The sequence below is a fragment of the Aotus nancymaae genome, unplaced genomic scaffold, assembly GCF_030222135.1.
Source record: "Aotus nancymaae isolate 86718 unplaced genomic scaffold, 86718_ANA_hifiasm-v0.15.2.pri h1tg000004l, whole genome shotgun sequence".
Classification (NCBI taxonomy): domain Eukaryota; kingdom Metazoa; phylum Chordata; class Mammalia; order Primates; family Aotidae; genus Aotus; species Aotus nancymaae.
This window is the reverse complement of record NW_026988415.1, coordinates 43,898,201-43,910,741: the sequence shown is the minus strand read 5'-3', so window position 1 is coordinate 43,910,741 and position 12,541 is coordinate 43,898,201. Positions and strand designations below refer to the sequence as shown.

The following is a 12,541-nucleotide window of genomic DNA, read 5'->3' as shown; positions in this document are numbered from 1 at the left end:
TAAATATTTCATACTTATTGATGCTGCTGTCAATGGCATTATTCCTTAAATAGAATTCTTAATTATTATATTTTCACTGAACCATCAGCAACCAGATTTTTAATAATAGCTATTGAAGAATCTTGGCAAGAAGCACAGGCTACTTTAGGATGGAAAAGGTATTTGATGCTTAATGTCCATGTACATGTATTTCTATATCAGCTTTTAGAAATCATTGGCAATACACTGAAACTAGGGATAAAAATGTACCACTGACAGTTCTACAGGTAATCTCCAGAAAAGTCAATTACTAAAATAATATGCGTTAGTAGCGTTCAACTTTATGTTTATGCTATATTTGAATATGTTACAACGTGAGGTTGTACTTTTTTGTCCCCAGTAAACCCACCTTAAAAAATTCCTGGGATCTTGGATGGTGACAGAGCGTTGGGGAGAGGGCATGCACGTATATGAGTGTTTGTGAATGTATCAATTTGTGTGTTGCTGAAGCTGCCAGAAATGTGTATTATGAGGTGTTGAGACTAATTATCATGTATTATGTCAGCCATATTCATTTCCTAGCACATGTTAGTAACAAGATATAGGGGGTTGTTTGTTTTTTCCCAGTGTTCCTCGGCTAGCCTGGTTACCATGGTGACTCAGTGACTCATGGGGATTTAGTATAGAGCATCCATTTACAATTTTTGCCTGCGTCACTTATTTCTATGATAGTTGTGAAGTGTTATTTTTACATTTCTGATATTCCTTTCAAAATTATGAGTTGGCATTTAGAACAGGGCAGAGTTTTCTCTTCTTATTTATTTATTTATCTGTGTATGTAGGTATGTATCAGTGTGACTCAGAGATTCTCATTTTTCCCAAAGGATTACCCTGTGCTATTATTATTATATATTTTGAGGCTCAAATTGTCCCAGAATTGGCCAGTGGAAAGACCTTAAAGTTGGCTTCAGTGTCCAATTGACACCTCCCTAAAATTCCTTGAGTGTGTACTTTGCTCTCTATATATCCTCATCTGTAGAAAGGAAGTAATGATGCCCACCTCAGAGCATAGCTTTGAGCATTTGAAGATAAAAATTCTGAAGATTACAACCCACATTGTATTGAATCTAGTAGGCCTTCAACAAATGTAAGTTCCCCACTCCAACTTAGCCTCCTTCATTCTGTCAGTGTGATGTCTCTGACATTAAAATTAACATCATGAATACCAAAGAGAATACTTGGAAATGTGACAGAAAGCAGGGATAATTCCACATTTCTATTATGTGCAATCTTGAGTATCACTGCTGTGTCAGGGTGGGGACAGTGAGATGAAGCTGGGGAAGAGGAAAAACTTCATTGCACAGCTTCCAGTTAACTGAATGGGGGATAGGCAAAACATCATCACATGTAGAACCTCCTCAGCCATCCTCTCTTTCCTATTTCATGTGCTTTCTTATTTTCCTTCTAGTGTAACATCAGAGAAAGGGTAGACTCTGTACCCTAGAACCTGGAGCTAACAGAGAAAAAATGTGATGTGGACTCTGCTAGACAGGCTACTGTAGTAAGGGTGAAGTGATGAAGGTCTCATCATTGGGACATATTAAGTAAGTAATTTCCCTTCCATCAGCCTCATCTATACATCAGGATAATAATTCCCAATCTTCCTGACCACGCAAGAATACTCTGGAGATTAACTGTGATCTCATATGGGAAAGCAATCTGTGATCTTAGGTGGGAAGGAAGGACCGGTCACTTTTGAGTAATTACCTTAACAGAGACAATCCAGATGTCCCAGAGTTTTCCATGGTGGGCATTAAATTAATGGCACAGTAATGTGAGCTGTTTTCATCAGAATTTTACCAAGTGTGGTCCATGGACTACTTCATCAAAATCATCACAGATTCCCTGTTAAAATAGTAGATATTTGGGCCTACCAAAAATTAGCTGAATGAAAAACAGGGAGGTATCTTAGGAGGTATCTATATTTTGAAAAATGGTTCCAATTGGTTGTGGTATTCATCCATGTTTGAAAAGCACTGCTGTGGATTTGCAACAAGGTCCATGAAAAGTTTGATTTCTTTCATGTCTAATTTCATCATTGGTTGCTCCTTCTACTCGGCTTTTATATCTGTGTCATTTCTGTTGTGTGAAATCGTTAACAATTCCTTCAATTCAGTAATTTTCATTCAGTGATTTATGTGTGAAGCATTAATCTAAGCACTGGGGAAACGGCACAGAGAACAAGACAAACATGGTCCCCGGACATATCATTCTAGTTTGAGAATACTGGTAATAAGCAGGTAAACAAATCAATGAGCAGGGTAATGTCATTTGGGGGTTTGTGTTTTAAACACATGTAGAGTAGAAAATGACCAAGATAAAAATAATTATAGATGAGGTTGTAAGTGAAGCTCCTTTTCAGGAAGTGACATTTGAGCTGAGTCCTGGATGACAGAAAGAAGCTAGGTACAGACTGACTTTCTGCCAGTGTGTCTACAATGTGGATGGGCACCATGTGTTCCAAGAGCAGAGAAAAGCTCAAGTGCCTAGAGCCTGGCAGACAATGCACAGACTGGTTAGATGAGGTTGAAAGGGCAGATAGGAGCCATATTGTTTAATCCATTGTAAGGCGTTTGGATTGTATTGTGAGTGTGTGGGGTTAGAGAATGAGAACAATATCATCTGACTCATATTTTCAGAAAGTGATTCTGTCACTGTGCAAAGAATGGACTGGAGAGGGAGAAGATAGTGTGTGGCAATAACCTTTAGAAAATATTGCAGAAGTCTAGGGAGGAGCAAGCTGATGGTATCAGTGCTTCAGCCATGTGCAGAGAGAGAAATGGACCTTGACAGGATGTGTTTTGAGGTAGGGAAGGTAAGACCTGCAGTATCTGTGTGTGTGAAGTATGTGCAGATATGGCAGAATAAAGTATGACCCTTCTGCTTTTTGTACAGCCACATGGAAAAATTATAGTGCTATTTTGTGAGATCAGTCCACGTGCTTTTGAGACATTCTTAACTTAATTAAAACAAGGTTGGTTGTAGTGAAAATTAGAGATTTTTTAAAATGCAGGTTGTATAAGAACTTGCCAAGCCTAGCAAGGCAGTCCAACATTCAAATCCAAGAAATACAGATAACTCCACAAAGATATTCCTCAAGAAGAGCAACCCCAAGGCACATAGTGATCAGATTCACCAGGGTCGAAATGAAGGAAAAAATGCTAAGGGCAGACAGAGAGAAAGGTCAGGTCACCCACAGAGGGAAGCCAATCAGACTCACAGCAGATCTCTCGGCAGAAACCCTACAAGCCAGAAGAGACTGAGGGCCAATATTCAACATCCTTAAAGTAAAGAACTTTCAATCCAGAATCTCATATCCAGCCAAACTAAGCTTCATAAGTGAAGGGGAAATAAAATCCTTTATGGACAAGCAATTACTGAGAGATTTCGTCACCACCAGACCTGCCATATAAGAGCTCCTGAAAGAAACACTAAGCAGGGAAAGGAACAAGTACCAGCCACTGCAAAAGCACACCAAATGGCAAAGACCAAAAATGCAATGAAGAAAACGAGTCAACTAATGGGCAAGAAAACCAGCCAGTAACAAAATGGCCGGATCAAATTCACACATAACAATATTAACATTGAATGTAAATGGCCTGAATGCCCCAATCAAAAGACACAGACTGGCAAACTGGATAAAAAGTCAGAACCCATCAGTGTGCTGTATTCAGGAAACCTATCTCACATACAAAGACACACATAGACTCAAAATAAAGGAATGGAAGAAGATTTACCAGGCAAATGGAGAACAAAAAAAAGCAGGGGTTGCAATCCTAGTCTCTGATAAAATGGACTTCAAACCAACAAAGATCAAAAGAGACAAAGAAGGGCATTCCATAATGGTAAAAGGATTAATCCAACAAGAAGAGCTAACTATCCTAAGTATATGCACACCCAGCACAGGAGCACCCAGATACATAAAGCAAGTTCTTAATAACCTAAAACAAGATTTAGACTCCCACAAGATAATAGTGGGAGACTTCAACACTCCACTGTCAAAATTAGACAGATCAACGAGACAGAAAATTAACAAGGACATCCAGGACTTGAATGCAGAGCTGGACCAAGTGGACCTAATAGACATATACAGAACTCTCCACCCCAAATCCACAGAATATACATTTTTCTCAGCACCATATCACATTTACTCTAAAATTGACCACATAATTGGAAGCAAATTACTCCTCAGCAAATGCAAAAGAATGTAAATCATAACAGTCGATCAGACCACAGCACAATCAGATTAGAACTCAGGATTAAGAAACACACTAAAGTCTACACAACCACTTGAAAATTGAACAACTTGCTTCTGAGTGTCGACTAGATAAACAATGAAATGAAAGCAGAAATAAAGATGTTCTTCAAAACCAATTAGAATGAAGACACAACTTACCAGAATATCTGGGACACCTTTAAAGCAGTGTCGAGAGGGAAATTTATAGCAATAAGTGTCCACATGAGAAACAAAGAAAGATCTAAAATTCAAACCCTATCATTAAAATTGAAAGAGCTAGAGGAGGAAGATCAAAAAAACTCAAAAGCTAGCAGAAGACAAGAAATAACTAAGATCAGAGCTGAACTGAAGGAGATAGAGATACAAAAAACCCTTCAAAAAATCAATAAATCCAGGAGCTGGTTTTTTGAATAGATCAAGAAAATAGAACACTAGCCAGACTAAGAAGAAAGAAAAGAGAGAAGAATCAAATAGATGCAATAAAAAAGATAAAGGAGATATCACCACTAATCCCACAGAAATAAAAACTACCATCAGAGATTACTACAAACAGCTCTATGCACATAAACCAGTAAACCAGTAAGAAATGGATAAATTCCTGGACACTTGTACTCTATCAAGACTAAACCAGGAAGAAGTTGAAAACCTGAATAGACCAATAACAAGGGCTTGAGGCAGCAATCAATAGCCTACCAACCAAAACAAGTGTAGGTCCGAACGGGTTCACAGCAGAATTCTACCAGACGTACAAAGAGGAGCCGGTTCCATTTCTTCTGAAACTATATCAAACAATACAAAAGGAGGGAATCCTCCCTAACTCATTTTATGAGACCAACATCATCCTGATACCAAAACAAGGCAGAGACTCAACTAAAAAAGAAAACTTCAGGCCAATATCCGTGATAACATCGACGCAAAAATCTTCAATAAAATACTGGCAAACTGATTGTAACAGCACATCAAAAAGCTTATCCATCACGATCAAGTAGGCTTAATCCCGGGGATGCAAGGCTGGTTCGACATACGCAAGTCCATAAACGTAATCCATCACATAAACAGAACCAAAGGCAAAAACCTCATGATTATCTCAGTAGATGCAGAGAAGGCCTTCGACAAAATTCAACAGCCCTTCGTGCTAAAAATTCTCAATAAACTAGGTATCAACGGAACGTATCATAAAATAATAAAAGCTATTTATGACAAACCTACAGCCAATATGATACTGAATGGGCAAAAGCTGGAAGAATTCCCTTTGAAATCAGGCACTAGACAAGGATGCCCTCTCTTACCACGCCTATTAAATATAATATTGGAAGTTCTAGGCAGACCAATCAGGCAAGAAAAAGAAATAAAGGGTATTTAATTAGGAAAGAAGAAAGTCAAACTCTCTATATTTGCAGACGACATGATTGTATATTTAGAAGACCCCATCATCTCAGGCCAAAATCTCCTGAAACTGATGAGCAACTTCAGCAAAGTCTCAGGATACAAAATCCATGTGCAGAAATCACAAGCATTCCTATACATCAATAATAGGCAAACAGCCAAATCAAGAGTGAACTCCCATTCGAAATCAATACAAAGAGAATAAAATACCTAGGAATACAACTAACAAAGGATGTAAAGACCTCTTCAAGGAGAACTACAAACCACTGCTCAACTAAATAAGGGAGGACACAAACAGCTGGAAAAACATTCCATGCTCATGGTTAGGAAGAATCAATATCATGAAAATGGCCATACTGCCCAAAGTAATTTACAGATTCAATACTATCCCCATCAAGCTACCAATGACCTTCTTCACAGAACTGGAAAAAAACACTTTAAACTTCATATGGAATCACAAGAAAGCCCGCATAGACAAGACAATCCTAAGCAAAAAGAACAAAGCTGGAGGCATCACACTGCCAGACTTCAAACTATACTACAAGGCTACAGTAATCAAAACAGCATGGTACTGGTACCAAAACAGAGACAGAGACCAATGGAACAGAACAGAGGCCTCAGAAGCAATGCCACACATTTACAACCATCTGATCTTTGACAAACCTGACAAAAAGAAGCAATAGGGAAAGGACTCAATATTTAATAAATGGTGTTGGGAAAACTGGTTAGCAATGTGCAGAAAGCAGAAACTGGACCCCTTCCTGTCATGTTACACTAAAATTAACTCCAGGTGGATTAAATATTTACACATAAAACCTAACACCATAAAAACCCTAGAAGAAAATGTAGGCAAAACCATCCAGGACATAGACATAGGCAAGGACTTCATGACTAAAACACCAAAAGCATTGGCAACAAAAGCCAAGATAGACAAATGGGATCTAATTAAAATTTAGAGCTTCTGTATAGCAAAATAAACCATCATTAGAGCAAATCAGCAACCAACAAAATGGGAAAAAAATTTTGCAGTCTACCCATCTGACAAAGGGCTAATATCCAGAATCTACAAATAACTAAAACAGATTTACAAGAAAAAAACAACCCCATCCAAAAGTGGGTGAAGGATATGAACAGACACTTTTCAAAAGAAGACATATATGAGGCCAACAAACATATGAAAACATGCTCATCATCACTGGTCATTAGAGAAATGCAAATCTAAACCACATTGAGATACGATCTCACACCAGTTAGAATGGCAATCATTAAAAAATCTGGAGACAACAGATGCTGGAGAGGATGTGGAGAAATAGGAACACTCTTACACAGTTGGTAGGAGTGTAAATCAGTTCAACCATTGTGAAAGACGGTGTGGTGCTTCCTCAAGGATCTAGAAATAGAAATTCCATTTGACCCAGAAATCCCATTACTGAGTGTATACCCAAAGAACTATAAATTGTTCTACTATAAATACACATGCACACGTATGTTCATTGCAGCCCTGTGTACAATAGCAAAGACCTGGAACCAACCCAAACGCCCATCAATGATAGACTGGACAAAGAAAATGTGGCACATATACACCATGGAATACTACGCAGCCATAAAAACGATGAGTTTGTGTCCTTTGTAGGGACATGGATGAACCTGGAAACCATCATTCTCAGCAAACTGACACAAGAACAGAAAACCAAACACTGCATGTTCTCACTCATAGGTGGATGTTGAACAACGAGAACACATGGACTCAGGGAGAGGAGCATCACACACTGGGGGCAGTTGGTGGGGGGTAGAGGAGGGTCAGCAGGGGGTGGGGAGGGTGGGGAGGGATAAAATGGGGAGAAATGCCAGATATAGTCAAAGGGGCAAGAGAGGCAGCAAACCACCTGGTTATATATGCACCTATGCAACAACCCTGCATGACCTGCACATGTACCCCAGAACCTAAAGTAAAATTAAAAAAAAATAATAATTTATCTGTTTCTAGCATAAAGAAAACACAAATAGTTAAGGTGATGGATATCTCAGTTATACTGATATGTTTTTTTTTTTTTTGAGATGGAGTCTCGCACTGTTGTCCAGGCTGGAGTGCAATGGTGCGATATCGGCTTACTGCAACCTCGACCTCCCAGGTTCACACAACTCTCCTGCCTCAGCCTCTTGAGAAGCTGGAATTACATGTTGGCCAGACTGGTCTTAAACTCCTGACCTCATGATCCGCCCACCTCTGCCTCCCAAAGTGCTGGGATTACAGGCATGCTGCATGAGCCACCATGCCTGATCACTGATATGATCTTTACAAATATATGAATGTGTTAAATTTTCACATGTACCCCCCAAAATATGAACCTCTATTATGTATCAATTAAAAAAATAAATAAAGGTAATAGTAATGTTTAGAGAAAGAGATACGCTTGCTAATTCCCATTTTATAGATGAGAAACTGAGTGGCATAGAGAATAAGGACGTTGCCTAAGACTACACAGTTAGGGAGTGGGACAGCTTGGATTTGTGTCTGGGACGTCATGCTTCAGAGCCTGGAAATTCACAGATTTGTGGTTAGGTGAAAGAAACAGTCTGCACAAGCATGTGTGTTTTAGGAATGCATTTAAAGTAATACTTAGTATGTTAATAGATGTATACAAAAACTGGCCCTAGTAATGAAAAGGTGAATTGTGACCTTGGTAAGATCACATTCATTACAATCCTGGCAACAGAAGTCATAGTGCAGTGGGATGGGGGGTTACTGGGGAGTAAAGAATGTTAACAAGGAATGCAGAAAACTATTTTTAGAGCTTTAACTTTGAAAAGGAAAGTGGAGAGAGAGAGAAGAAGGAGGAGGAGAGGGGAAGGAGCGGAGGGGAGGAAGAGGGGAAGGGGGAGGAGGGGAGGTAGGGATATATTAAGTGGAAAAGATAGGTTGCCAAAGAAGGTGAGAACTGTGATTGCACTTTTGGAGAAGACTATGATGTGTGTTGGGGGGTGAACATGTTCGTGTGCACCTCACCGACAGGAATGCATCTGAAGAGTATGCATTATCCTAAGGGACAACAGACCCCTTGGGGTCAGGGGATAGGAGGAGGGTCAGAGAGATGCAGGATAATTTAAATGTATTGAAGTGCTTTTGTATAGTGTTTGAAATTTTGTATTCAGGAGGAAAAAGTATTTTAATAAAAATTGAAAACAGAGAGTACCTGTTGACAAAAGTAATCTGCACATATATTCCATATTTTTTTTTTTACTTTGGAAAATCATCAATTGTAGTCAATTTTATGGGGAAACAAAGCAGATTTTAAAAATGAATAGACTAGCTGGACGCAATGGCTTATGCCTGTAATCCCAGCGCTTTGGAAGGCCAAGGTGGGCAGATCACGAGGTCGGCAGTTTGAGACCAGTCTGGCCAACATGGTGAAACCCTGTCTTTACTAAAATAATAATAATAATAATACAGAAGGATTGGCCAGGCATGGTGGTATGCGCCTGTGGTCCCAGCTACTTGGGAGGCTGAGGCAGGAGAATCACTTGAACCTGGGAGACAGAGGTTACAGTGAGCCGAGATCACACCACCGCACTCCTGTCTGGGAGACAGAGTGAGACTCCATCCCAAAAAAAAAAAAAAAAAATGAATAGACTGTGTGTGTGTCTGTATATGTTTCTAAATAGTCTAGCTTTACTACCTCAAATACAGCTCACAGTTGCAGTATTTTCAGTTCAGACCATGACTGGCTTCTGATCTCAGATTTAGATATCCCACAAAAAGTGCTTCTGTTAATATTCCAGAAAAAAATGATGAATACAGAGGGATAGCTGGAGGTAAGTGAAAAGTTCCAGAAAACCATGTCTGATCCCATTAATCAAGCTTCCAACTTTCATCCCTCCCTCCTTTCTGCTGAGTCCCCTGGTCTACACTCAGAGTTGCAATCCTGACTCTGGCCACCAAGAGCCATTACAGCTATCTCCACGTTCCTCACTCTTTTTAAATGAAAAGGGGTAAATTTTACAGAGTAAGTAATGTTATGAACCTTCTCTTTACTGTGATATCAGTTGTTTGGAATACCCATTTGTATATTAAAGCAGGCCAATTTGCTGTTGATTCTAAATCTTCAGCACATTCAGTGATTTATCTTTTCCTTCATTAGTGTTAGTTGAGGTGTCTGCACCGGGCGGGGGTGGGGGGTCCCTCCTGGAGAGCAGGGTGTTCATCACCCATCTCTCTAACCCTGTACAGGCTTCTCAGACCTTCTCCCACTCCCTCCTACTGATCCCCGTCTCCAGGACATTAGGGACACAGCTGCCCAGACCCCACTCCAGTGCCCCATCCTCTCAGTCACTTCCTACTGTCCTGTGCTCCCCTAATCCTGCCTCCCAGCAACAGCCAAGGCACGTTAGATCTACCTGGTGTTTTATCCTATGGATGCCCCACAGTATATTTGTACACTCTTGTTTTACACTTGTCAGGGTTGTTTTTTATCCAGACAGAATTAGAATCATTCTGCAGTTCGTTTCATAAACTGGGTTTTAGGGGAGGATAGCGTATTTTTCTGCTCCTTGCTTATACTTTGTAGAGAAGTGTGATAATGGTGGTACAGTGATGCCCCCTTGTGACAGAAGCCTGAACTGCAGCAGCTTGAACCTCACTGAGCAGGAAGGTGGTAGGGAGGTGCTGTGGCCCATGCACACCGTACAGAATTTTCCAGAAGTGTGGGTAGAAAAGGGGTCATTCCCACTATACAGGGATATTGACGGTCACCAGACAGAAAGTGTAACCTCTTCCTGTGCTATGTGAAAGCACAAAATGATTATTTCTATGTTTATGCTTTCAAACCTCTGGATAAATAGCTACAGACCCATATAAGCAAAAATGCATCTTGGCCACTAAATGATCTTTGTGGCCCACATTTGCCTTCATTATGATCATCTTTGCATACAAATGCATTTCTATAATAATGTTTTAAATTTCTTTGGCCCCAAAATATTAGTCTCTTTCTTTTTTTATCAACCAGGTGGTTCATCATGTGGGTGCCCCAAAATTCATTTAATTAGTATTCTAGTCATGAAAATGTAGTTACTTTAACATTTTTTCCTGTTACAAACAATAGTATACTTAATATCTTCCTCATATATAGCAAATATCTTTGTAAGCATTTCTGTGAAAAAAAAAAAAAAGTCCCTGGAAGTGTTTTTTCAAAACCCTGGAAACTGTAAAATCTTATATTAACATAATGAATTCCAAATATTATTGCTAACTTATATTCCTTACCTCACAGTATGTAAGGACCTTGTGTCTTCACACATTAGAAATAATGTGAATCATTGCTAATCTTATGGGCAGTAAATCACCTCTCATCATTGTCTTCATTAAAACTTGCTTTGCTGAATTCTAGAGTTCCATCCTATGGCTATGACATCAGTTTTCTCAAGCCTGTGTTATTCAGAGTGTTCTGACATTCCCTGTTATTTACACTGTGTGGAAGACATCTTTTCAGAGTCTGTGCGTGGCTGAAGGGCACAGTTCTTGTACCTGTTTACACTGGTGAGCCAAATGTGTCCTCTGACGGCCCTACCAACTGTCTTGGAAGAATTCTAGTATTGTAATAACAGAACCTGGTTGCTGTACGTGTGTGTATGTGTCACTTCTTGTGTGTGTGTGCACAGAATTTCCCTCTGCTTCCTTCTGCCCCTTCACAATTTTGTGTCCCATTTGGTCTTTCTTTCTAAATTCAGGCCCAGAAATAAAGGAAGAGAATTTTCAGAATGATAGTCCTTATAACTAGATGCTTATCAGCATCCTTCACAATGTCCTGAAGTTAAACTTCTAGAAGGTAAATTGTTGGTGCAAAGTGTGTGCACCTATGTAGCCCTTTGATAAGTATTGCCATACTGACACCCCGAGAGGTAATGCCATTTAGATTCCTCAGGTAGAGTCACAGGAGAAAGTCCAAAGAGGAGTAAAAAAAAAAGCAAACAATGCTGATGTCATATTAGAGTGAAGGCCCTGGGCACTGTCGTGGACTCACTCTCAAGTTTCTGCCACAGTTGGAAGATGTGGAAGTGATCAAGTGTAAACTGAATTTTTCACACAAGTGAAGCCTGAGTCGGCATGGTGGGTAGTGGCAATGGGGCAGGGAGAAACTGTCATTGCTTGGAGTTACTTAGGACACAGTCAGCAGGGCTAGGATACAGCTACAGTTTTATATACATTCATGGGTATAGAAAACATGGCATCAAGGCCTTTGTATGAAAAAGTTTGGTCATTACTGAGGTATAACAGAAGCCCAGGCTTTTTTGCAATATAATTATAGACAATAAAATTTACACATTTAAGGATACAACTTGATGATTTTCAGTAAACAAAAGTTATGTAACCATCACCATAGCTGAGTTTTAGATGTTTCCATCACTCTAAAATGTCCCATCATACTGGAACGCAATTAATCCCCGCTTTCACCCCCAGTCCCAGGAACCACAGATATGCTTTGTGTTTCTGTTGATTTACCTATTCTTGACGTCTCATAAAAATAGAATCATGTATCTGGCTTCTTTCACTTCACATAATGTTTTTAAGGTTTATCTATTTTGTAGCATGTATCAATACTTTAATCCTTTGTATTGATATACCACATTTTGTTTATCCACTCATCAACTGGTAAACACTTGAGCTGTTTCAGTTTTTGGCCATTATGAATTATGGCACCACATATATTTGTGTGCAACTTTTTATGTAGACATCGGTCTCCATTTCTCTTGAGTATGTACCTAGGAGTAAAGTTGCTGGGTTATATGGTAGTTCTCTGCTTGACAATATGAGGAACTCTCAGAATATTTTATTGACCCTGACAGTCTTGAGGAGTACAGCCTTAATCTGTTTTGTTTTTCTCA

The 12,541-nt window shown here is 39.4% G+C and overlaps 1 long non-coding RNA gene across 3 annotated transcripts in view; it reads left to right on the top strand.

Annotated features, from left to right (window-relative positions):
• The window catches only part of LOC105706441 (uncharacterized), a 120,532-nt gene that overhangs the window by 40,069 nt on the left and 67,922 nt on the right, over window positions 1-12,541 (top strand). Inside the window, exon 3 of one of the 3 annotated variants that reach the window (XR_001104825.3) lies at window positions 1,448-1,583. The exons of the other annotated variants lie outside the window; for them this stretch is intronic. This is a non-coding gene — a long non-coding RNA (uncharacterized LOC105706441). The remainder of the gene's footprint in view (window positions 1-1,447; window positions 1,584-12,541) is intronic. 3 annotated transcript variants of the gene reach the window in all.